This window comes from Vicugna pacos, chromosome 19, assembly GCF_048564905.1.
Source record: "Vicugna pacos chromosome 19, VicPac4, whole genome shotgun sequence".
Lineage (NCBI taxonomy): Eukaryota > Metazoa > Chordata > Mammalia > Artiodactyla > Camelidae > Vicugna > Vicugna pacos.
Genome location: NC_133005.1, coordinates 39,517,746 through 39,544,739, shown reverse-complemented (window position 1 = coordinate 39,544,739; position 26,994 = coordinate 39,517,746). Strand labels below are relative to the sequence as shown.

Sequence of the window (26,994 nt, the reverse complement as noted above, 5' to 3'; positions counted from 1 at the left end):
ATGTAAGTGTATCTGTCAGCACAGTGTTTGGCACACTGTTTGCAATAAATAACAGCTATTATTTACTCTTTGTGAGAAAGACACACTCCTGGGGGAATAAATAATGGAAAGATAGATCAGCAAAAATAAGACAAAAACTAAGGTCTTTCTACTTCCCCAAAATAACTACTGATAAGGTTCGGGTGCACAGCCCTCCAGATGGTGAGCTCTTTGTGTGCCTTTTAACACAATACTGAGAACTGGGCTGCCTGTCATCTTAAACTGCACCAAGGAATCAACCCTGAAACTGATCAAGGCTCTAAGTCTGACTCCTGGTTCACAGGAAGCACAGAGAACAAAGAAACATGTGAAAGGACAGAAGGAGTTGGAATCAGCAGAATTTAAAAAGCGGGAGTGTCTGCAGGACAAACACCCCAGTTTCTTCAACAGATAAACTGCAGGGAGAGAAAAGGGTCGAGGCGTCCTGCAGAGCAGCGCTATCTAATAGAACTTTCTGCGATGATGGACATGTTCACTGCATTGGTTCACTGGCAGGCACTAGCCATCTATGGCAATTAAACTCTTGAAGTGTGACCTGTGTGGCCAAAGGACTGAATTTTTAATTGTATTAATATTAACGTGTCTAAATAGCCCCATGTGACGTGTGACTACCGTGCAGGTACAGGTTACAAGGAACTTGGAGGCATGTCAGCCAACTGTGTTGGAAAGACTTTGGATTCATAGTCAAACAAATGAACTTAAAAAAAAAAAAAAAAAGAAATCTATGAGACAATTTAAACCCTGGCGAAAATCTTTGATGATATTACAGACATTGCTAATTGTGTAATGTGTGATAATGATATTGTGGTTATGCTTTTTAAGGAAGTCCTTATCTTTTAGAGATACTAAAATGCTAGTAGATGAAATTCTATGATATCTAGAATTTTCATCAACGTAACATGGCGGAGGGAGTGGTGTGTCAATGATACAGAGGTGCATGAGTTCACAGCTGTTGATGCTGTAAATAGAGGTGCCTCATTCTCTTTTCTCCACTTTGGTTTTTGTTTGAAATTGTCCATAATAAGAAAAATTTGTAAAAGCCACTTCATCAATGGGGTTTATGTCTGTGTTTTCTTCCTTAAGGAGTTCCATTATAAGTGAACACTGACATTTATAAATGAAAAGCCATCAAGTCTAAAAGTGTTCTTAGGGTTTTAAGTAGAAGGTAAAGCAGTGCTTTTTACAAAAATCATGGCTAAGCCCATGTTGCCAGCTTCCTTCAAGGGGGCTGGAATCATTCCCATTTTGATACCATAAAGGGTGTTCACATATCAAACTGAACTGCCAGGACAGAGACCACTAGTTGTTTCAGTATCTGTATCTGCTTCTCCCTCAGCAATAAAATCTCCAGCTTTTAGTTGGAATGTGGCCACCCCGATAACAGGGTATGTTTCCCAGCCTCCTTTATACTTGAGGGTGGTTGTATGACTACATTCTGACCAATAGTTTGTAAGGGGAAGTGGTATCTGTGACTTCCTGGAAGTGTCTTTAAAGAGGCATGTCTCCTTTTCTGACCTCCCCCAATTCTTCCTGCTTTCTGGAATGTAGTTAAATGGCTGGAGCTTGAGCAGCCATGTTGGATCATGAGGCAGAAGCCATATGAAAAAATGGTGGAAGCATGAGATAGAAAGAGCCCAGTTCCCACGTGATGGAGTCCTACACAGCCATTGACTACCTCCAAATTAATTTTATTCACAACTAATTCTGATCCTAATTAATATAGTTGCTAAAATTTATTTTTATCAATTCCCTTATATTTATTAAGTATTTACTCTGCATGTTCTATCATGTTAATTGCTATGAGGAAACAAGATAAAAGTTGTAGATTCAGCATATAAAGGGTTTTTCGATTTAGCTGAGGGAAAGATACACAAAATATAAGATGATTAATTAAGATGTGATAATAAATAATAATACCAGCTAGCATATACTGAGTACTTAGTATGTGCCAGATAAAGTTCTAAGCACTTTACACATAGTAACTAGTTTAGTCCTCACAGCAAGATGGAGAGTTATCATCATTCCCATTTACAGTTGAGAAAACAGAAGCACAGAGAGGTTAAGTAAGTTGTCCCAGGTCAGACCGCTTATAAGCTGTGGACACAGGACGAACAGATGGTATTGATTAGGAAGGATTTGGAAGGATTCTCCTTCCTTTCTCAAGAGCTAGGGTCAGCTGGCAAATCTTTGTAAAGAAGATCTTGATTCATTCAACACATATTTATCGAGTGCTTGCTGTGAGGCAGAGAATGGAACAAGCCTGGGGCCTAAATTCTGGAGGTTATTAAGAATGAGTAAGTTGTGATTTGAAGGCAAAGCTGCCATGTTGCGCAACTCCAAGGCACTGCTCCATGAATGGTCCCCCCTGGAGTCGTGTGAAGCCACAGCAGTGACCCTGAGTTTAAGACTCACAGGCTGAACGTGGCCACAGATACATTTTGGTGGGAGTGTGGTTTTTAAGAAAGTTGAGAGACTTCACATGAAAACGCTGGTATCTGGTTTCTTTTGAAATAGTGGAATATTCGTCAATATTAGACCAGAATTTCCGCACCTCAGCATCTGGCTGAGGCTGAGTATGGCTGCCTCGTGTTTCCTCTCCTTGCCACAGTTTGCTGCTCTCCTTGTGATGAGTGGGGTACGGTTACTGGAGGCCCCTACGTGACATGATGCAGTCAATTTCACATGCCTTGTGCTGCAGACATGGAGTGGGATGAGAGATGAAAATCACAGTATTCAGTTTTATTTCTCCCCTCACCTCCCAGTTACCAAAAGAGAGTATCTGAAATGAAAATCTTCTCAAATATTCTTATAATCAGACATAAAGCATTTGAGAGACTTCCAAACTATAGCCCTAGTGATAACAACTTGATTTTCCTACCTAGCTATCAAATCTCCGTATCAGAGAAACCAAGAAAACTTCTGAAAGGCAAAGAAGTTGGTTCATTCAATTTGCAGAAAACGTGAGTGTTTTCTTCTTCTTTCAGAGGTATCCCCAACTCCTAACAAACAAAAATCTAGATGTTTATTAGCATGAAAAAATAATAAAAGTAGACACTCATGCACACTTTTTAAATCAATAATACAAAAATCAATATATTGGAAAGGCTTATCTCCTCTTGGAAGCAAACTAGGAATCAGGCAAAGGAGAGGCAAAAAACAGACCCACTTTTTTCTTTGTTGTCTGTGAGCCCAGCATTGACTGACTGCTCCTTCAGTTCACACTATTCTCCCCAAGGCCAGAATTTCTCTGACTGCCTTGTCAACTTTTAGCTCCTCACATTTCCATGCTCCTTCCTACCCCAGGGCCTTTGCATACTCTGTTCCCTTTGCTTGAAATCTCTTCCTTTTTCTAATTTCCCCTTGCTCATTCCCCTCTACAGTGCTTTTAGTATAGCTGATTTCTATTTACCCTTCAGGTCTCAGCTCCACTGTCCCTTCTACCTGGAAGCCTTAACTAACTTTTTACCACCCTTAGGGTTCCTTTTATGTATATATGTATATTCCTATAGCGCCAGGGCCGAGTCATGACTGCTGTGGGCCCAAGGTATTTTTGCCTTTGTGGGCCTCTTCCTCCATGAAAGGTTATTAAAAATTCTATTTTGCAAGTGTGCAAATATATAAATGAATAAAGATGAATACAATCCAGGCTGAATTGATGATATTTTCATGATTGTGATACGATTCATAATATTTTCATGATTATTACATTCATCTTTTCTTCTGGCTTTCAAAGAAAGGACAATAAAAACATTTCTGAGGGGCCCCTGGAAGTACTGTTCCTCCAGCTCCTCGTGCGGAAGCTGGCCTTCACAGCGCCGTGAAATTTTTCTCCTGAGCACTTACTCCGATTGTAGTTACGTACTTTCTGCAAGTTGCAGGCTGAGAACGTCTGAATCCCCTGGGGTGACATGCAGAGTGTGAGACCCCCCCCCCAGTACCCAGGGAGGGGCTGGCCAAGGGGCCAAGGCCACCTTGCATTTTTAATCAAGCCTCTGGTCATTCTAATGCTTACAAATGTCTGATCTCCACTGGGCTTTTCGCTGTTTAATGTCTGGTTGCCTGGCTAAAACTTTGACTCAAGTTAAGACCATTTTTTTTGAGTATGCAATTCTGCATTTCTGTCCCAGCATAGGTCCTGGCAGACAGTAGGTGCTCAATAAGTTTTCAGTGACTAAGAAAAGAGGAAAAAAAAAAAAGGGATGTACCTGGGCGTATTTTGCAAGGCTCCCCCTTTAACAGGGCTGTGGGAAAGTAATGATATTTTCAAGGACCTTGTGAGTCTTATGTATCAATGTACCCCTTCCCTTTCTGCCTAGAGGACTGCCTGGTAGAGCAGCTCTACAATAAAGATATGCTGGTGAACAGTCATGCACTGTGCAAAATTTGCATGTATTACACACATTCATGATTTTACTCCAATTACAGATTAGTCATTTCATAAATCTCTTTTTTATCTATTTGAATCCGAGACTTGAAAAACATCCTGTATGTGGTGGATAGAAGGCTACTTCTCCCTGGAGAAGGGACTGGCGTAGGCTTTTGCATTCATGGTGTTTGGCTGTAGCAGTATAACTCTCCTATGTGCAGTAAGAATTACAAAGTTCAGGGGGAAGGGTATAGCTCAGTGGTAGAGCACATGCTTAGCTTGTGTGAGGTCCTGGGTTCAATCCCCAGCACCTCCATTGAAAAACAAATACATTTAATTACCTCCCCCCCAAAACAAAAGCAAACAAACAAAAAAATCTAAAAGTTCACAGAAAATGAAATCATTTCGTGGGATTTACACTGAGTTCACCTTAGGATGGGAGCCTTCAGGTCGTTTCATTATCCACAGAATGGAGAGCTTCATATACTCGTCATAGCAGTTGTATGTGCTATGGTTAGCAACTTGATAATAAAAGCAAGTTTGAATGACCTGTGTAAGTTCTGCATATTTCAGTTGTGTCCCAGAGATAGCTTTTCTTCCTCTTGTTAAAACTGCACTGCAATTTCCATAGAGTGGGTGCTGCATTTCAAAAAAAAAAACAGTGTGTGTGTATAAAAACTGAGCCCTTTTATTTTTTTCACTTCCCCTTTAGAAGGAGGAAGAAATTTATCATGAGAACAGAACTGATATTAGGAATCTGGTCCAAAAAAGAAGCTTCCAGGGAATGTTGTGAAGTCCATGTAGGGAAAATTTGACTTAATATACCTTCAATTTTTTCAGAATGAGAGCAATGAAGAACTGTGAATTAGCCAAGAAAAATGATACTTTTTTTCTACTCATGGTTTGCATTATTGCTATCCAAACTTGTTTCATAAAAGATGACATATTTTCCATATTACACATGCTTGAAGATTGAAAGATATTTCTTGTATATTTTTTAATGTACACGAAATATTTATATATAAATATATTTCTAATATGTATTTAAAGTATATAAAAGCTGACACAAAACTTTCATTTGAGTAACTAGAAAATATAATTAAGCAAAATATATATTTTCTCAAATATTATGGATAGACTGAATTTGTCATTTGCTTGGTTCTGTTTGTTTTTTCTTTTTGGTCTGTTTCCAGTTTGCTTGTTCTTTTTTCTTTTTAATTTCTTTACTTTATTTTTTAATGGAAGTACTGGGGATTGAACCAAGGACCTCCTGCATACTAAGTGTGCACGCTTCCACTGAACTATACCCTCCCCCCTTAGTTTGTTGATTGCTGTTTTTTTAAGATGGTAACTACAAGTCCTTCAGCTAGTGAATACAATCCTCCACATTTTAACATTTTATAAGTTGAAGTTTTATAAGCATTTTAAATGAATTGAAATAAATCTGCTTGTTCAAAGACAAAGTGTCTAGTGCTTACTCTTAAACACACATCGTATTTTCTAGCTGATCTGATTTAGCTAGGGAACTTCTATGTGTTGGTAATGGAACAAATTATTTGGCTCAAGGATTTAAAGGAAATGTTAAGGGGTAGAAATAAAGCTTGACGCAGATCCATGTCACACACCTTCCCTTTCTCAGTGGGTTCTGGTTCTCTATTGAATCCAAGTCTCTGCAGTGAGATTTTCCCGACTTTCACCTACGCTCCTGTGACTTTAGAAAAAAAAAATTCTGCTTCTAGGACAAAGGTCAATGAGCTAACTTCATTGCAGGTTTGCAGGTTGCATTAATGCCTGGAGGCAGCAAAGAATAATGGGTCCGAGCCTGGCGCCAAAGCTGTGTGATCTAGGGTTGGTGGGTTAACATTTCTGTGCCTGTTTCTGCCTCTGTAAAGTGGCATCTGCCCCGTGGGGCTGTACTAAGGATTCACTGAGCTAGTAGATGTAAAATGCTTAGAAGAGCACTTTGAGATGAGGTGAGCAGGATATTAAAATGTTTGCCATGATTGGATGAGAGTTGGTGACAGCTCCCCCTCCCCCCAATGGCTACGGCTCAGCAAATAAGAGTCTATTCCAGAGGGAGGGATCTGTAACCGTAGGGGAAAGCCATTTACTGAAAGAAACTGAAAGTTTTCTTTTATGTATTTTGAAAATGGGATCGTTCACCGAAGACAGCTCTTCTGCATAGTAAAAATGCCAGTAAAGAAGAGAAAATGCTGATTTCTCCCAGCCTGTGGCACCAGGGAGGAGGGACTTTCAGAGCCAAAGGGACTTTTAGCTGAGCAATAAAGCAATATTCCTGGCGAACACTGCCCTCCGCCCTTCTCCCCGTGATTGTAAAACTCCGTAACAGAATGTTCAAGGTCTCCTAGGTATTTTACAAAAACCACTTGAGAAAGACTGCCCCTGAATCATCAATTTTTAACCAGTGCTTACCAGGCATGTTCTAAATAAGTGATACCCAAATAACTGTTTCATGGCTTGTCGTGAAAACTCCGCAGTAGTTCTTCCACTGGTGTTAGCAACAACCATCCATTGTGTGAAGCGCATCATGTGAGTTACACAAAAATGATAAAATAGTTTTAAAAATAATTTCCCCCCTAGATGACAACAACAACAAAAATCATTGTAAAAAATGTGAAAAATAAACACACACACATAGAGGAAATTAAAAATGACTGGTATCGATTAGTAACATCTTAGTGGTTGAGAAAGGGTTATCAAAAAAATCCCTCAGATGTGGTGCAGAATCTGGGATTTTTTTGGGGGGGGGTCAGGATAAAATAAGACCAAAATAAGTTCAAGGAGAAAAAGAGGAAGCTATTGTACAAGAAAACCAGCATCGAGACCACTTCCTTCTCAAACGGGTTGTGAAAAAGGACCAGGATCTTCAAGGTAGGGAGAGAAACAAGACTTGAATATTTCTTGGGAATTCCGGGAGTTGAAAAGAACAGGCTTAACGTAAAAGCAACAGGTCTAGGAGCTTCCAGAGTCTGGACGTGCAGAAGGGAACACGCAGACTCAGGTTACAAGGGACAGGGCATGCTGAGGAAAGACCAGTACTCTTTGCCAGGAATCCTGGATTTAAGTTTGGGTTCTGCAATTAACTAACGTTGTGACCTTAGGAAGGTCAAGGTCTCTCTGAGTTTCCTAATCTGTGAAATGGGACACTTCCGCTTTCTACCTTGCAGAGTCATATTAAGATACTGTATCTATAAAATCCTTTTAGTGATACAATGCAAACGTATGGTATGGTATTTTCTTAAGGAGGCACAATTCCAAGCTTCTTTCTGTATTGTTTGGATCCAAACACTATTTCCTTGTCTATGTTATTTATCTACATGAACTTACAGTTGTCTGTAAAGATGAAAGAGGCTGCTTCCGCAGAGCAGAAACTTGGGTGGTTTGATTCTTTTGTAAATTTATCTAAAGTCATATTTTTAAAAATAAGTACCTAGAAATGCTCTTCCTCAGCTGTCCCGAGGTTAAAACCACCTCTCTCAGTTTATTCCTGACTCAAACATTTGTTGACTGTCTCTGGACACGGTTTAATGGCCTAAGCTTAAGCACTCTTGATAAATGGATCAAGAAGTCAGTATTTCCTCGCCAAACACATTCTCTTCTCCATTCCTTCTCTGGCCAAATTCTGTAGGGCTCTGGCCATAAATGTGTAATGCCTCCTAGGAACACGGGCCTGCCTATCTGAGGACCCACGCCCTTCTGCTGTTCCACATGAAACTTGGAGGCAGGCCAGGGTATGGCCAAATGACTGCGCCAGAACTAGTTAATCACAGGCCCTCTGGGGCCGGGGGGGACGGAGGCCCCCCCCCCCCCACTCTGGACCCAGGCGGGCTGCGGAGGCACTTTCCAGCCGGCCCTTCTGGTGGGACAGTAACCCTTGGGGGCAGCGTGAGTCTTTGCTAAATTACAGCAGTGCTGAGCTAATTCGGTGCCGGCTCCCTGGATTTAGGCCATGGTTACTGGTTGGCTTTTCTGAGCCTGCTTTTTGGCACAGGTAGGAAAGGAGGAGGGAAAAAAAAAATGGTGTAAGCAAGTTTCGAAATCTTAGATCATTTCATGAATGACTCAGTGTTTCCTTTTGGAAAAGTGCAATAATTGGCTTTCATTAATAACTTAGCTTTAAAAAAAAAAAGGTTCTAAATATTGAGGAGCGTTTTGTGCTATCTGAACGCAGCCATGCTCCGATCTTCATTTTTATAGCTTCCAGAGGAATTTCATTCACTTGATAACGTGTACTTGTTGAAAAATAAACTGTCACATACTTCCTCCTTCAAGCTTCCTGTTCTTTCTGAGAAAAGCATTGAGGTTGTCTTTTTCTCTCTCTCTCTTTCCTTTTTTTTTTCCATTGAAAAATGCAAAATGAAAGGTACCAAATTAACACGTTGTACAATTTAAACTTACACAGTGTTACGTGTCAGTTATACCTCAAGCTGGAAAAGATATTCAAAATATAAAGCTTTTACTCTTCTTTGTAAGACTGGTTATATTCAGACAAGAAGAGAATAACAAGTTCTTTATCTCTTCATAGAATGAAAAGGTCATACAGTATATTGCTTTAGTGTATGAAATAAATAACTAAATCTGTTTCAAATATTATCTTTAACTCATTTGGACACATTTCAGTTTTAGAATTGAAAGAAAACGAGACAATAAAAACCTCTCTCTCTCTTTCTCTCTCTGCACAGAAAAAATCCTGAAGTTTTAACACAGAAGACACCCATTATTCCGGCATTAATACAGTTGAATCCAGCTTCAGAGCTACAAACCCAGAAGACGTCTTGAATGACTCATTACTGGACTTAATGTTTCTAATGTTAAAGGTATGCAAATAGCGCTTAATCGGTGAAGGAAGACTCTGCAATTCAATAAATAAGGTTGAGAATGTTACTGTGGTTACCGCGGACTCTATTTGCATACAGGCTTATCTTGTTTTTAAAGCAGTAGGGAAAAAAAAAAAAAAAAAGAGGAGGGAGAGACAAATCCCAAGTTTCACCACAGGTTCTCAAAATACTATCTTACAATTAGGCTCAGGGGTCCAGGCCCTCTTAACAAGCGAAAAAAAGTGCTTAGTGTGGAAGAATCCAAAACACATTAGAAACATTTTCTCGAATGTAGAAAGCAAACAAGGGACTGGCCTCAGGTCATCTTACTGAGAAAATGACACAATCAAACTTTTTGTCACTCACATCTGGTATGTTAGATCAGGACTGATTCTGTTACTACTCGGGTTTCAGGAGTCTGCCCTGTTCGAGTGGCTTGGGCTGATCACTGCGTGGGTCCCCGGTTAGTTCTTCAAGCCAGACAGACACTCACACTGAAATAGAATAAAGAGAAACCAAGAGAGGGGCCCCCGAGCAGATTCTCACGCTATATATCAATCACAAATCTTGCAACGTTTAATTCCGTGAACTAAAGCCAGAATCACATGTCCTCACTTTGCAAGAAAAGCTCGAATTGTACATCTTTGTACATCTGTATAAGCACATATGATCCATTTTGTGCTCCGGAAGAAACTGCGCTCCCATGCAATTGCTCATCCATGCGGGGGGGGGGGGCTGGTGGTGGAAATATTTCCAGGAAATAGATTAGGCAAAGTCCATCCTGACTCAGGAAGAGAATGGATTTCAAGCTTCAGAAAATGTCGAAATTACTCACACCCGCGGTGGAGGAGGAGGGAGCGGGGAGATGCCCTGATGGCGTGTGGCACCCACCACCCCCCGCAGGCAGCATGTCTCCCTCTGGACCTCAGCGAGCGAATCCGACATCCGTTCACCTTCCAGGGGCAGGGAATGCGTGAGAAAACGTTTGGAGGAGAAACAAATACAAATGCTGTAAGGATTCATTTCATAACCGTCTCCGGCTGTTTATTTTCACCTGGGTAGCTCATCCAGCTCTGGGGGCGTGGTCAAGGCTGCTCTGACAATGCACTCCTGGGCAAGATGGAGCAGGTGTCCTATTTTTAGTTCCTGTGTATCACCCCCCACCCCCACCCCGCCCCACCGCCACCGTGAAGTTTGATTCTGAAGTGGAAAGTGGGGAAAGGGAGGAATGGTGAGAAGCTGAGGCACTGAGAAACAGAGGTGCTTTGCTTCTTTTTAATGAGCTTGGTCCCGGAGGAATGTGATGCAGACGTATTACTGTACTTCAAAAAACCTACATGTCTAGCTTCCTACTAAGTTCATACCTGCTTCTGGTACTAAACAAGAAGTACAAAGGGGGCACAGAGAAAAAGCCTGTCCCCCTCCCACCGTGGTCCCCCAGCCTCCCAGGTCCCCTCCCTCCCTAGAGGTCACCACTGTGATCCAGAGTGAAGATTTTTTTAAAAAAGGAGATAATTATCCTGTCCATTTGGTTCTCCTTTCCAACGTGAATACCTCTTTTGTGGTCTTTATTCTTGGATAATTTTCTCTGAAATATCTTAAGGTACAAAGGGAAAAAAGAGTTTCAGTGGTATGATAGTTTTTACCTATTAGGGTTTTAATTTAACTGTCAGTGAAACCTTTTTTTTTTTTTTTCTGTTTCACTTCTCAGAGATATTCTATACCATTCTGTGGGCCAAAAGGAGTTGGGCGGGAGTGGGGGGTGGGAGTAGGGGAAGCCGGTACAGCATTTGGATTTTATAAATTTTTATAAGAAAAAGAAAACAAGGCATGATTGAAGAAGCTAACATTATTTTTAACATATGGGAAAAACCTTCATTGTAATGATCAAGCAAAAAAAAAAAAAAAAGAAGAAGAAGAAAGAAAGGTAGACCCAAGGACTATGCCATTTTTAAAAAGCTTCGGGGAAACACACCAACGTAGGAACCGTGGTTGTTCCTGAGTGTCATGTATTGGGTTCGTGGGTGTTTTCTGCAGTTTTCAAATTTTCTGTAATGAACAGTAAGGCTCTCTTACTATAAAAATCAAAAAGTATCTTTTATGGGTTGTATATGGCATGCTAGAATGTATCCTCTGATCTCTTCTCAGTGATATTGTAAAATCTGAGAACTCTGGTATCTAAAACATGGCAGGTGAGTAGACCTAATAACAGTATTCTTTCAGCTTATTGTGGAGTTATCTCGAAAAATTCTGATTCATCTACTGTGGACTCTGTCCTATTTACATCTGTTCAATATATATTATATATAGTTTAACTGTATAGATAACATTTCAGAGCCTATCCCCACAGTTGGGAAGCTGGTATTTTTAACACTACACAGGATATTCTGTATCAGGTCAGTAAATAGAAGTTAGACTTGAAGACTGAAGATCTGGTCAGCTTTTCTTGAAGGGTTGGTCTCGACACCTATAATAAGCCTGAGAATGGCTTACAGACACTCCATCTAATATTCTCTAAAGATCCCTAGTGGTAGCTTTTGGGCCTGATCCACTTAATGATTCATTTGTATTGTTATGTTATTTTTCAGTTGTATGCCTGTGTGCTTAAAGGAAAAAGGACAAAAATAAGTTTGAGGAAAAAAAAACATTTTAATTGCTTTCAAATGTTCCAATAAACCCAAACCCGTAAACTCTTGCTCAAGAATTTCCTTGCCAGATTATTACATACTTGCTTGCCAAGTCTCTCTAGTTTTCTCTTATTTTCTTAATCTTAGGAACTATAGAAAAGACTAAGCGTTGCTGGCTGGTCAGAAAAGGTAAATATTTTCGAAAGACTTCACCATTCAAATGCCATAGGAAAAAGCTGAAGAAAGAAATCAGATCTCTACTCTAAACAACTGATAGTTTAAGAATCAGAAAACAGCAAAACAATCTTAAACTCCCCAAAAGAAGAATTATGTATTTTTCCCCATTCATGTTTAATTTTGTTATCTTCAACTGTAGTTCCTACTGCAAACATCCCAACAAACGGCCGGTCTCTGTGACTAAGGAAATGCTCCAACTTCTGATCCACTGATAGGGGAAGAAATATCTGCAAGGCCAGGAGGCCTCGTAAGTCGCTATCTAACTGATGTGCCACCAGCAACAGGCCCGGCTCGATGGTGCGGGGCAGTGCTTGTGCTCAAACCATTGCAAGTTTGCTAAGATTATGCCCATTCGGCAACTCCGGGCGGGCACCATTCTGTGTAACCAGGATACAAGGGAATTCTATGCAACCAGATACTGGATTCTATGTAACCAGAATACAATGGAATATACATGAGTGGTGGGTGCCCGATGCTCAAAGCAGAAACTTTGAATTATGACAAGTTAAAATTCCAGTGTTTCTCTGATGAATTGACAGTGTTTTGCTGGATATTTGAAAATGAAGAAAGACATAAAATCTTTAATACCTTGACCACAGGTGCTACTGTTCTAGCACAGGGAACTATATTCAGTAGCTTGTTAATAACCTATTATAAAAAGAAAAAATATATATATGTGTGTAACTGAATCACTATGCTGTACACCAGAAACTAACACAACATTGTAAATCAACTATCCTTTTTTTTTTTTTGGCGGCGGGAGGTAATTAGGTTTCTTCATGTATTTTTAAATTAATTTTTTAGTTTAATTTTTTAGTGGAGGTACTGGGGATTGAACCTAGGACCTTGTGCATGCTAAGCACGTGCTCTACTGCTGAGCTATACCCTCCCCCCCACCTATAATTTTTTTTAATTTTTAAAAAAAAGAGAAAAAAAATCTTTAATAACTTGAAGAGGAGGGCAGAAATTGTTTTGTTTTTATTTGTGTTTTTAACAACCGAGTATAGTTGATTTAGTTCTAGATATACAGCAAAGTGATTCAGATATCTATATGTATATATTCCTTTTCAGATTATAGGTTATTACAAGATATTAAATATAGTTCCCTGAGCTCTACAGGAGGTCCTTGTGGTTAGAAACTGTTTTTAATATACAGAAATGGAAGGAGATAAGACTTTAGAGCCAATTCAGGTATCAGCGTTTTTCACAACCAAAACTCACTTAGGTATGAATGATCTCCCTAAATTATTAATAAGGACAGTTTTATTTCAATCTTGATTTCTCTGAAGGTGACAGCAGACAGCGTCTTGGGTTCAGGACCCTCCTGCAAAGTACTGTTTTATAAGCATTGTTTTCAAGATAACAAACAACAACAAAAAGTCCATGACATCTCTATGTCTCCAAAGAGACACCATCATAATCTTGGGGCACCCTCCATCCACCTCCTGATGTCTTGGGACAAAGAGAGGGAACCTGAGTCAGGAATAGGCTCAAACTATAGCTCCGACATGATCCAAGGACACCAAAACCCCAAAGTCTATTTAATTGAAGCCAGTGCCCTTGGCTTTTGACTCAGCTTGACATAATTGTTATTTAAAGTACATGAATTTGTAAAAATATTTTTCATCCTCATTATCATGTAGTGTTAGAAGGAATTCATTACTCTCTGGGGTCAGAGGGAAAGGCTTTCATTCTTGAGAGACCCAGTCGAGGGTTCGTTTATTCGCTAAATAGCCTCAGACATTCTCAAATGCCAGATGTCTTCAGGAGAAATAAAATTCCTAAGTAGGCCTTCTCTGCTGCCTTTTAGACCCCTGAGAAGGCAGGTCTGCCAAGAAGGCAAACACTTGCTTTATCTTGGAGTCTAAGACTGTGAGCTTTTCTTATCTGTTTTCATATTTATAGCTAAGGTTCTGAATTAAACACTAAATATAAATCTATCAACCTAGTGCTCAGAGAGAAGTCTCTGAAAAGATGGAGTTTAAGGAAGAAGTCTAAAAGAGAAAAATGGAATAATGCATTATAGAACAGACTTCAGATCCCTCAAAGTGCAAAATAAAATGTTTTCCAAATAGCTTTTTTTTAAAATGTCTGTCAAATCTGTCAATCACCTGCTCAACGTTATTTTACATTTCTTCAAAACCTCTGAAGTTCAAAGTAAATAACTGTTACAAAGGGTAAATCCAATATTTACAAGGAGACTGTTTCCTGAGAATTTGACATTTCAATTAAGGTTGGGCTAGTTCTGCCCCTGCCTTTTCAAAGATGATCAAATATATCACATTGGAAAACCGTGTAATCTTGTTTGGAAACCTTCCTCATGTTCTTGTACCCTGTAAGAGTTCTGCCAGAGAACTTTAATATGAATCAGAAACTTAATTTAAGTAAACGGTACTGAAAAAGAAACTTCTAGCCCAGGACTTTGAATCTTTGGACTATTAATAACCAAGAGAACTGCATTTTCAAGTTGGTGTATTGTTTACCTATTCTGCCCCCAGCTTTGATCTCAGTATTTGCGGGGTGTCCATGAAGCCTGGAAACAAAGGCGAAAATGCATCACTTCATCATGAACCTCTTCAATCTGCAAAAAATTAGAATACCACTGAAGAGAATAATAGAATAGTGTAATAGAATAAAACAGAAGACAGGAAAGTAAATTAACAAGGTAAATTAAGTAACACTATCTACGTTTCGTGGAAATCCTCCGCGTGAACTTGTGGGGTGTGTTGAGCCAGCTGAGTCGCCTGGTGAAATGGGAAACTCCACTGCAGGAAGTGGTGCTTTTCTGATGCTGCTAATTAAGGAATGTGGAACCCTTCCTTCTGAGTCAGCTTGGCGGTATGTGGAACTCTGCGCTGCTTGCCGCTTAGGTGATTATTGCATGAAACTTTGGAAATAAAACCAGGGTGTCTTGCCACTTCACACTTAAGAGCCAGGAGGTGGTGTATGTGTGGTGTGTGTGTTTAAATGGTTCCTAATCTTTAAAATGGCTCGTTGCAGCTGGCCTTTTTATCAGCTGATCATATTTACAGCGTCGTCTCAGACTCCGCTGCTATCCCACGGAGGGAGGATCTGGACCATTTATGGGCTTGTGTTCTGAGGTACCACGGCTTATCATGGCATTCTGAGGATTCACTATTACACAGCAATAAAAACATCGCTGTGGGACTGTCAGCTCTTTTTATTTTTCAGTTCTTTTTGGTAAAATACATGTTAGTTTGTTTTATTTCCCAGGGCGACATAGGCGTATTATAGGAAATCACTGGAGAAAAACAGGAGGCAGGAAAAGGTCATGCATATCCCAATGATCAGAAAACAGCCATTTAAACAATTTTAACCAAAACTTTGAAATGAACAGTAGCATAGAGGGAACAGTAAAAATGAACTCCCCCCGCTGCCCCAGGCCCAACACCCACTTCTGCAGTTTCAGGGTGTTAACCACATTTGCTTCAATTCTCTCCTTTTTAAAATTTGCTGAAGTATTACGAATTCCAACATACCATGCCATTTTCCTCCTATGCTCTTCGGTATATTTCTCTAAAAAATATGTACCTTTTTTCCCCCTAGTAACTAATAATGCCATTATCAGAGCAAGTGAATTAACGAGAAGTCCTTCGTATCACATAATGTGCAGTCCATACTAGAATTTCCCTGACAAGAAAGCCAATTTTAACAGCTTTATTTATCATTATATTCTTTCTGTTTGCTTACTAATAAAAAGACATTTATTAAAAATAGGATTTTGCACCTTGATCTTTTTTCCAGTTGCTCTTATAACTATTTCTCAATGACTCGGCTTTTCAAAACTTCTAATTTCAAAATGGCTTGTGTGCAAAATTGGGGCATCATTTGGATGATTAGCGCTTCCTCTGTGTGTTTCCACATATACGTGGAGAGAGGGGTGGGTGTGTATTTTTCTTCCCCTTATAGTAAATCTTGTTGCCATGAATGTCTTTGTTCATAACACCTTCCCCTTGATTCGGGCTATTTCCCTGGGACTGATTTTAGGGTGTTACTGCTGCACCCAAATGTATGAACATTTGTAAGGCCCTTGACTTGTCTCACTGAGTTGTTTACAAAAGGACTGTACCAATTTACACTTCCACTTACAAAGGATGAGAAAGCCTCTATTAAAATGTTTAAAGGCAGTGCTTTTCAGAGCTCTTATAAATCATTGGCTAAGACTGGCTCGTGTGTCATATGGTCAAAGCCATCCCAAAATAAATAAATACACATTTTCTATAGCCATAAAAACCTGGCATGCGCAGACTGCCAAACAACCACAAACTAACTTTGATTAAACGAGGAAACCGGTCTGCTGGTTGAAAATGTGGTAATGAGATAGTTTCCACCCAGCCGGGAAGCCCAGTCGTGGAGGGGGAGGGGAGCCTGCGTTTCTTCTTGCCTTTCTACCATCCTGGAGAAGGTAGAAGTGAACAGGTCAGCAATCTCTTCCTTTCCTTTACGGTTTTTTTTTTTTTTTTAAAGCTGAGGCTTTTATTTGTTTCCATATGGCTGAGTTGATGATGCAAAAATACGGTTGAAAACGGGTTGAAAACTAGCAGAAAACTTCTGATGGCAGGCGTTTCCTGTAAACGCAGCCCCATTTTACCGGGTAACAGAGGATTAAGGCAGAGCCATTTTAGCTTGGAGTCCAAATTCTACTTTGTTTCCTTGGGGACAGTTGTTCTTATTCCTTGACTTCAAATAAAACTGCTTCAGAAACTGTTTATTTCTGTTCATAGCATTCTTCTTTTCTTTAAAGGATATAGCATATCAGTTACAAATCCTTGTAGAAAATTCAGATTGTATGAGTTTGGAGAAATTTATGTGACACTTTTTTTTTTTTGAAGCAGGGAGAAAGAAAAACTCATTACTGTCGTGTTTATGGGGGAGGGGAAAAAAAGGAACTTGATAAGAAAATACTTAACAAGATGGTCTTTAAAAGCCCAGCATTTTAATCTTTAATTCTTTGCTTTTTCTTTCTGTTGTTTTTTCCTTTTTGAAAAAGTTCAGGAAAGATGGTCCTATTACCCTCATTTGTTTTATACTGTTTTCATCTCACTTAACGATGCTGAAGCCGTTCCTCAAAGCAAGTGGGAACAAAACATAATCTCTTAAAATATTTTTAAGAGGACATGCAGGCTTGGTATTTGTGAAAATATGTCAACAAAATGTGCTAACCACGTCTGAAAAAAAAGTTGTTGAAGAAGCCAAGGGGATTAGTTAGGTTGAAGGGCTGTTTTAGTACAGGGAGCCATCCGGAGAAAAGAATGGCTAATGTCATTTTGGCTGAGGTTTCCTGAGTTAGTTTGAAGGTTTTTAAGGTCTCCTCTCCACCAGCTCATTTAACCCTTAAACGAGCACTACTGCAGTGGGCAACATTATTATTCCCATTTTACAGATGAGGCAGAGAGGCTAAATCATTGGGCTGAGGTCTCCCAGCAGCTGAGCTGTGGAGTCAGGATTGGGATCCAGGAAGGCTCTGAAGACTGGGTTTTATTCATTTCCGGTTTCTGGGAAAACGTGCTGTGTTGGGGGTTGGGAGCTGCTGAGCAAAAGTCCATCAGCTGAAAGTGAAGTGGTGTAGTAGCTGGCTTGGGATCATTTACACTCCAGAAATTTAGGGCAGCTCTCTGATCTTTAGTCTAGACTCTGGATTTTTTTGGTCACGCCAGCCTGTTAAGGGTGTGGCTCCGACCTTAATCTCCTCTCCAGCATTTCCCCCAATCCAGTGTCCTGGTGGAGGGCGTGGCTTCAGAGGGCACACCTAAAGTCAGGAGAGTTGGATCTCTTCTGCTCCACATCTTTTCCTGCTGCCACTCACTTCTGACCTCTTCCTTCAGGGGTCCCTCAGGCCTCCCTTGACCTCTACCTTGAAGAGGATGCCCAAGGAACCCTGAAAGGTGGGTTGTCTCCGAACGTCCATGAGGAGCCCCCCAGACTGAGGTATCTTTCTTCAGAGAATTCTGCTTGCCTTGTCTACGTTGTGTGGTCTAGCAGATGACTGAGAGTGACTCAGTGCTGGAGAGGACAAATCTGGGTCCAAATCCAATTGTATCCCTTACTTGCTATAAATGCACTCACTTCTCTTTTCCAACCCATGAATAAGTGCCCTGGCATGGCCGTGCAGTGGGTGACTGCACGTGCTTCTGGGACTGTGGGCACCGGTATTCATAATAATAGCGTGTCTTAACTAAGTGCTTACTGTGTGCCAAATTCTCCTCCAAAGCATTTTACAGGTGAGGACTCACTGATTCCTCTTAAATACACTTGTCAGTGAGTGTTCTTACATCTGTAAAATGGGGGGAACAGAGGCAAAGAGTGCTCCAGCGAGGTGGCAAAGGCTGCAGAGCTGGGTAGCACAGAGTCTTGGTCTGAACCCAGAAAGCCAATTTCAAGCCTTTTAACCACTATTTATATCACCCCTGGGAGCAGCACGTTTCTAATCTGGGCGAAAGGGGTTCTGACTGCCTGGGTACCGGGTGCTTGGCCTATAATAAGTACTTAATCGATGATCTGTGTTATTATTCTCTGTTTACCTAAGGCCAAGGTCAAAGACTTAGGACCAGAGAAGAATGGTGTGAGGCAGCATGGCCTTTGGAATTAGACTGGGCTAGACTTCCACTTAATTCTTCTTGTAGAACCTCAAGGAATTTAGAGGAGTTAGTAAGTCAGAGAGCAAGTTAACCTCTGATGGCTACAGTTTCCTCATCTGTCAAATGAATTTACATATACTTCATTTATACATAGATTTAAAATTATATATATATATATATATATGTAAATGGAGATTGGTTATCAGGAGCACCAAGTAACAGCACGATTGGATTCCTCAGATGTGGAGCTAAGACTCTGGCACACAGCAGGGGCTCAGTAAATTGCTTGATTTTTCCTGTTTTCATTACCCTTCTCTCTCCTGTTACCGCTGTCCTGTTGTTGTTGTAAAAGTAGCCGAAAATATAAACACACTTAAATATCTGAGTGATTTCAGCCAGGGAGAATATCTCCAGTACTATTTTAGAAGTGCTCTTGGGTTTATCATGTTTAACAAGCCTCTTTTTAAAAAAATTATTCACTATTGTGTTATTTAATTATTCCCTTTTGGCGGGGGAGGTAATTAGGTTTATTTATTTTTGGAGGGGGTACTGGGGATTGAACCCAGGACCTTGTGCCTGCTAAGCATGCGTTCTACCGCTTGAGCTACACCCTACCTACCCCCAACCCCTGGCCTTCATAAGCCTCGGTACCCAAGCCAGGTCACTGTTCTTCTGCTTATACCATTTAGCGGCTCTCTGGCTTATCTGGATAAAGTCCGATCTTTACAAAGCCCTGAAGTTCCCAGGCAATCACTATGCATCTCCTCCATTTCCATTTTCTGCCATTCTGGCTTCCTTGCTGTTCCTTGAATCACTGGGCACAGCGCCTCAAGGTCTTTGCAGGCCATCTTTTAGCCTGGAATACTCTTTCCCCAGAACTCTGCATGGCTCCCACTGTCACCCTATTCAGAGCTGTACTCAGATGCCTCCACCTCTGAAGTCTTCCTCGACGAGCCTCTTTAACATCGCCCCCACCCGCCCCCTCTGTTTCCTGTGCCCCGCTTATTTTTCTCCATAACACTGATTTCATGCACTAATACTGGATGTTAACTCCACAGTCATTTTGATTGGTTTGCTCTCCTGCTGTGTCCCCAGCACCTAGACCAGGATCTGGTACACAGTCGGTGCTTAATAAATACCTGTTGAGTAAGAGAGTAAATGAGTGAATGAAAGAATCCAGAGGGCATATTTACCTGACTGAGTAGAATGGCTAAATATGGGACAATTCCTTTGTGCCGGCAGCTGACATGACGTGGGGGGAGCTGGTCTTCCCTTCAAGGGGCCTGTGGCCCATTCAGGCAGGGTGGGCAGAACCCTGCAAGTGTCACAAAGGAGGTGTTGAACAAACAGAGAGTGACTGAACAAAGAGAGGGTGGTGGAATTTGGAGGGGGCCTTGGGGAGGGTGGCTCCAGACTGATTTTTGCACATAGGGGGCACATGGCTTTGGAGAGATTCCAAGTGAGAGCGGGACTGGTGTAGAGAAAGGAGGTGGGTAAGCAGAGAACGGTTTATCGCATGTTTATCAAAAAGCCATAGATGGAGATAATACATATTTCATTCTCTATTTTTCATTTCCAAGGCTATGTACCCCAGTTCGGCATTTCTTACTAGTAGGCGCATGAGTATGCTTTACATGAAAAGGGATTAAAATGCTCAGCTACCACCAAACTGGCCTGGGTCCTTGCCCACGCTTGAGAATTAACCGGCTTTTATTTTTGTACTTGCATATGTGTGTGTATATATATAAAAAAACTTATTTATTGAGATATAATTAACATATAGCATTATATTAGTTTCAGGGTGTACAACATAATGATTCAGTACTTGGGTGTATTGCAATATGATCAGCACACATATTTCTTATGATCTCCGTGGGTGTATATGTTCATACGGAAAAATTAAAAAAAAACTTTTTTAGTGGGAGAGGTAATTAGGGTTATTTATTTATTTTTCAAGAAGAAACTGGGGATTGAATCTGGGACCTTGTGGATGCTAAGCATGCGCTCTACCACTTGAGCTATACCCTCCCCCATACGGATGTATATTTTTTATATAATATATAAAATACATATTACATATATATATATACAATACATATATATATAAAATATATATATATATACACATACACACACATACATGTATTATCTGCATATACATGTATTTCCTTTAGAAAATATATTATTGTGTGTGTGTTTGAACAAAAATGGCATACCTTTTTGTGGCTGTATTTTTTTTTTCACTCCACCCTGTCTTGGCCATCTAGTCACATGAGTACGTGGAGCCTAACTCTTTAATTACTACCTTGCCAAGTGCCTGGGACAAAAAAAGGGGTCCCAAACAAATAATTTATAGAAGGAATCTGGCTGAAAGCTTGGCTGGGCCCATGTGTAGTTTTGCATCCTAAGAGAGGGACCGATGACTTATTTGGGGAAAATTGGAGATTTTTGCCCAGGGCAGTAGCCGGATGGTCATTTGTGCAGTTCAGGAAGACGTACCCTGGGTTAGGAAGAAGACAAGGACAGGAGGACTGGTTATGAGATTATTACACAGATCAGAATGAAAGAAGAAACAGGGACTGTGGAAATAAACGGGAAAAGGGTGCATTTGAGAGGGTTTCAGGTGATAGGATGTGTAAGATTTACTAACCGATTAGCTCTGAGGGGCAATGTGAAGGAAGGCAGGGAAGGTAAAGACCTGGTCTAGGAGATTTTCATTTTACAAACATACATTGCCTCCCAGCTCTGTGCGAAAAGCACTCTGCTAATAGCTGTTGGGACATACTTTGCATGACCTTTCTTCCCTACCTTCAAAGGAGATTTGCAATCTGTTGGGGAAGACAGGCAGGGTACACAGGTACACCAGGAACGCAAGGGAGGGACTGAGGTGGGAGGGGACTAGCCCCTGGGCGACCAAGTGAAGTAGGTCTGTTCCAGGATGGGGGGAGGGGAGGCACACTGGGTGAGAATGTTTCAACCTTGCCCCAGAGCCATACATGGCTGACCGCTGAACATTCAGGAAATCGGGTGTCGAGAAATGTGCATCAGTGTTGATTTTTAGAAGTGAGGACATTTAGGTGAGGACATAAGTGAGGGTTGAGCTTTGACACTGGGTTCAACTGGCCCATTGGCCTGAGTCTGGAAGATAGCAAACAAACTGTTAGCTGTGTGACCCCTGCCGGCCTACTTAACTATCCTGGGCCTCAGTTTCCTCTTTTTAAAGGAAAGGCAGCAATGATTCAAGGGGTGAAGATTGATCAGATTACAGCTAGACGGGTGCCAGGCGTGGTTATCAGCGACTGCCTTGATTCTGTGATCCCGCCCTGGGCATAAGGAGGGGAAAACTTCAGCTTGAAGTAAGAGGACTCTGAGTTCACGTTTGCCATGGCCCCTTTGTTTAACCAGGGTGAGATCTTTTGAGAGATAATCTCTCTCGAGGAAGAAACACTTACTTGATGTTCAATAGTTCTTTCAGTTTTACTTCTATTTTTTTTCCCCTCAGTGGCATTCCAGTGCTCTTGGAATAAAACACAAAGTCTTCACACCGGCTCCTGCCAGAACTTTTGTTTTTATTCTGAGGGAGTTTGGGGCAGGGTCCTACTGTGATCAGATTTTTGCCTTTTGAAAAGATCAATGCAGATTTTGAAAAGATCACCGTGACAGAGGTGTGACTGCATCTCTGCTGGGACGGTAGCCCTGCAAACACGGAGCTCACTTTCCGGACAGCCCGTCTCCCCGGCACGTGGGGGAAACGCGGGCCCCTAGTGGGTGTGCGTTCTGTTGGCTGAACGCGTCTTTAACATCTGCATTTCAAGCAAGACCAGGGAGAGCCGTTTCATTGTGTGGCTAGGAGCGTGTCATGGGATAAGAGACAACAAGTGTGTGGCACCCAGTATGCGCCCTCATTTTGTGTCTAGTGTTTAATGAGCATCTACTGTGCCAGGCATGGTTCAAGGTCCTGGGGATACACCATGAGGTGTTGGGGTGAGGCTTGGCCAGTGTCTGTACAGCAAAGGAGGGCAGTGAGGGAGGGAAGAGGGGGAGATAGAACGGGGTAGGGGGACCTAGGCAGAGGGCCCTGGGCTGAGGGAGGCCGTATATCTCTGTGGATAAAGGCCAAGGCCCTGGAGGCAGGTGCTCGATTTAGACTCCGAGCGCTGCTGCTGGTTACTGGCGGGCCTTGGGAAAGCTACTGAATCCCTTTTGTGCCCAGGTTCTTCACCTCTAAAAATGGAAACATAAGTGCCCTACCTCACAGGGTCGTCACCTGGATTAAACGAGTCACAAAGTGAAAGGTACCCTGGGGTGGGCTCAGTAGACCAGAGTGCTCTCAGCTGAGCCTCGCGGCATGCGGGCCCCGCTTCTGTACAGAACTTTTTGGAAGTATCAGTGCTGGAGTCCACCCAGCCCACCCCAGGCAGAGAAACACAGGAGGCACTGCTGGCGGTGAGTTCGGACAAGTCCCTGCTCTTGATGGAGTTACCGGTCTGATTCAGACCAAAAAAGTAAAATTCCCGACCAACCAACTGTACATTCCACTCACTACACCATGATCTCATCCAAAAGGAACAGTCAAGGAAGAGGAGAAAAGTGCGTTCAAAGACCCTGAGTGCTCTAGCAAAAACTGCAGAACCTTCTGGGTTTTGGGTCTGATGGAAACGTCACCAGGGGCTGGGCCTGGAGTTCCAGGTGTGTTCAAGCATGAGTCCACACAAAAGTGGAGTCTTCTGTGGAGTGAATACTCCGTAGACACAAGAGTCACTGTAAAAACAACCCTTTCCTGTTATACAACACGCAGCTTCCCCGTGCTATGACGTGGGCAACCCAACTGTCCAATGAGGCAGGCCCAGTAGAGGTTATAAACCCCATTTTACAGATGAGGAAACTGAGCCAAGACCCCAGTGACTGGCCTGAACACCCAAACTTCAGTTCCCTTCTGGCTGGATCTCCTACAGCTGAGTTCTATGCATTAATATTATTTTTATATTCACTTGTTTTGAAAACATATATTGATCTCTGCTATAGACAGACGTCATGCAAAGACTTGGAGATATAGCAGAGAATAAATCACAGTGTCACCTATTTTTATGGAGTTTAGACTCTAGTGGGAAGAGGCCAGGCAGGAATAATTGATGTGTGATGAGTGTAACTGCATCGGTTTGAGCTCGGTGGGTTACCTGGCAGAGATTCAGGGTCCAATGTCAGTTGCTGACCCATCTCTCTACTTCTCCATGTCCAGTCCCTTCCTGGAGAGTCTCATACAATTCCACAATATTAAATATGCATTAGTGGTGGCGGGTTGTGGGAGAAGGTCTGGGATTGAAACCTAGAAATAATTTCTGGCCTTCGAAAGGGAGCTGGAGTAGACAGCTGCAAGTATGTTTTGGGAGTTGAGGGGAGAGGTCTGGGTGGGAAATATTTCAATTTAGGAGCCTTATAGATGATGGTATTTTGAGCCATTGGACCCAATGAAATACCTAGGAAATGAATTGGGAAAAGACCAGGCTCCAGCACTGGGCGCTGGCACATGTCAGAGTCTGGAGGTCAGGGGAAAAGACTCGGCAGATGGGATGGAGAAGGAGCGGCCAGTGAGGACTGGGGGAAATCGGGAGGACGTGGTGTCCCAAATAAAGGGGAAAGTGTTTTAAGGAAGAGGAAGGATTCCCTCTGTCAGGTGCTCCAGATGTAGCCAAGAAAATGAGAACAGAGAATTGACCATCTTTGATACCTTACCGTAGCTCGCTACCGGAGTCAAAACCCAGCCCTTGCCCCTGTCTCTACAAGGTCCTGTCCTGTCGTACTTCCTTGCTCCCTTGTCCTCACTCCCTGGGCCCCGACGCACTGGCCGCCTTGCAGAGCCTTCCCCAAGCCAAGCTTTCTGCTCCGAGCCTTCTCACCTTCTGTTCCCCGTCTTTGAATGCCTTGTCACCCGACTTCCTGGTGGTCTCTGCTCCTCAGGAAGCCCCAATCCAAAGAAACAGCAGGCATCTTCCCATCTCCAGTGACCCTGATGTCATCTGCCCCTAGAAGATACGCTCCAAAGGGGAAAGAACTTCATTTGTGTTGCTTACCGTGCCTAGAACAGTGCCAGATCCCCCCAAGACTCTGGGTTTACAAGCTTTACACAGTGTGTCTCAATTCTTCAAAGAGTCTTACATAAATAGAAATACTATTTATGTAAATAATATAATTATATTATTGTATATATTTCTTCCAGCTTTATTGAGATATGATTAACATGCAGCATTGTGTAAGTTTAAGGTGCTCAGAGTAGTACATTTGATATGTGCACGCATTTTGAAATGGTGACCACAGTAAGTTTAGTGACATGCATCATTTCACAGAGTTACAAACATTTTTTTCCTTGTGATGAGAACTTTCAGGATCTACTTGCACTTTCTACAAGGGTATGTTATACAGCACAGGGAATATAGCCAACATTTTATAGTAACTTTAAATGGAGTGTAATCTATAAAAATTTTGAGTCACTATGTTGTATACCTGAAACTAATATAATATTATAAAATCAACTATACTTCAACTGAAAAAAAATTTTAAAAAGGTTTACTTCCTCCCCCTCCTCCTCCTTTTTCACACCATTTAATGGAGCAGGAATTGAAACCCGTAGAGATTAAATAATACTCTGGGATTAAAGCAGTTCTCAAGAGGTTGGAACAGGAATATCTGAGCCCAGTATTGGATTATTGGAGAGAAGACACTCCTGCACCTGGTCAGAGGGCACCAGCCAGAGAGCCTGGAGTTTAAGGCTCGCAGGAGGAGCAGAAGCTGACTTCCTGAAAGAATGGGGAGAGGGAGGTGGGAACCACAGGGCTGGAGCCTCTGGGTCAGAGAGAAGGCCTAATAGCTGAAGCTCAGAGCCCTAAGTGAAGGGCTTGCCAAGACTTGAGGCTGGAGTGTTAGGCCAGATCTACAGGGTTGGCAGGCAAGCTCTGGAGTTTGTTCTTTTCTCCTGAGGCCATGGGAAGCCATTTAGCAGGGCGGTGACATGATCTGATTTACACTGTAAAAGATCTCTTGGGCTATGGGTGGAGAATGCATTAAGGCAAAGCTAGAGAGGAATAAGCTTGGGGACACCTTGGGTACTCAGTGTATCTGGGGGAGAGAGTGAGAGGTCGTGGTGCAGTGGAGTAGCCTTGCGTTAGAGATGAAGGTGAGTAGCGGGGGAGGGTATAGCTCAAGTGGTGGAGTGCATGCTTAGCCTGCACAAGGTACATAATTACCTCCCCCCTGGAAAAAAAAAAAAGAGATGAAGGTCAGTAGACATATTTGAGATATATACCAAGATAGAAATTATAGGGCCCGCTGATGGATTAAAGATGTGTGTGTATGTTTGACTACTAGGTTTTGGCTTAAGTGGGTGGATGGAAGATGGTTCCATTTATTGAAATGACGATGAGAAACGGATTTCAATAGATGTCAGTTACTCTCCTCTTCCACCGCCTCCCCTCATCCCACAGCCCCCCCATTTGGAGGTGCTCCAAGGTTTTCGTGATCCACGTACTTTATTTTTCTTTTACTTTTATTGTGATGTAATCAACACAGCACTGTATAAGGTGGACAAAGTAATGATTTGATTTATACATCATGAAATGATTACCACTTAAGTTTTGTGAACATCCAATCATCTGATATAGATACAAAGTAAAAAAATTTTTTTTCTTCCCTTGTGATGAGAACTCAGGATTTATTCTTTTAACAGCTTTCATATATAACAAACAGCAGTGTTAATTATATTAATCATGTTGCATGTTACATCCCTAGTACTTTATATATATATATATAAACAAAAATTTATTTATTTATTGGTATGGGGGGAGGTAATTAGGTTTATTTAATTTATTTTTTAATGGAAGTACTGGGGATTGAACCCAGGACCTCCTGCATGGGTGTCATGCATTCTACCACTGAGCTATACCCCTCCCCCATACACATTTTTTATTGAGATATAGTTTATACACAATATTATGTAAGTTTCAGGTGTACAACATAGCAATTCACAATTTTTAAAGGTCTATTTATAGTTATTATAAAGTATTGGCTATATTCCGTGTGCTGTACAATATATCCTTGTAGCTTATTTATTTTATATATAGTGGTTTGTGCCTCAGTCCCCTCCCCCCATCGTGCCCCTCCCCACCACGTAACCAACAGCTTGTTCTCTATATCTGTGTTTCTTTTTTGTTATAGTCACTAGTTTGTTTTATTTGTGACCCATGTAATTTTTAAAGAAAGTTTACAGTTACATTTTGAGTGAGGTCAACCTTGGA

General features: G+C 41.6%; 1 long non-coding RNA gene across 11 annotated transcripts in view; it reads right to left on the bottom strand.

Moving 5' to 3' along the window:
* Window positions 1-26,994, bottom strand: part of LOC140687466 (uncharacterized) — a 74,811-nt gene that overhangs the window by 43,645 nt on the left and 4,172 nt on the right. For 4 of the 11 annotated variants that reach the window (XR_012061835.1, XR_012061834.1, XR_012061836.1 and 1 more), the window contains exons 2-4: window positions 24,604-24,729; window positions 19,900-20,021; window positions 14,591-14,688 (exon numbers count right to left, since the gene is read on the bottom strand). This is a non-coding gene — a long non-coding RNA (uncharacterized lncRNA). Of the gene's footprint in view, window positions 1-4,783; window positions 5,045-10,821; window positions 10,841-11,883; window positions 12,107-13,352; window positions 13,432-14,562; window positions 14,689-19,899; window positions 20,022-24,603; window positions 24,759-26,994 lie in introns of those variants that run through there. The other 7 variants (XR_012061839.1, XR_012061841.1, XR_012061838.1 and 4 more) reach the window with 7 other exon arrangements.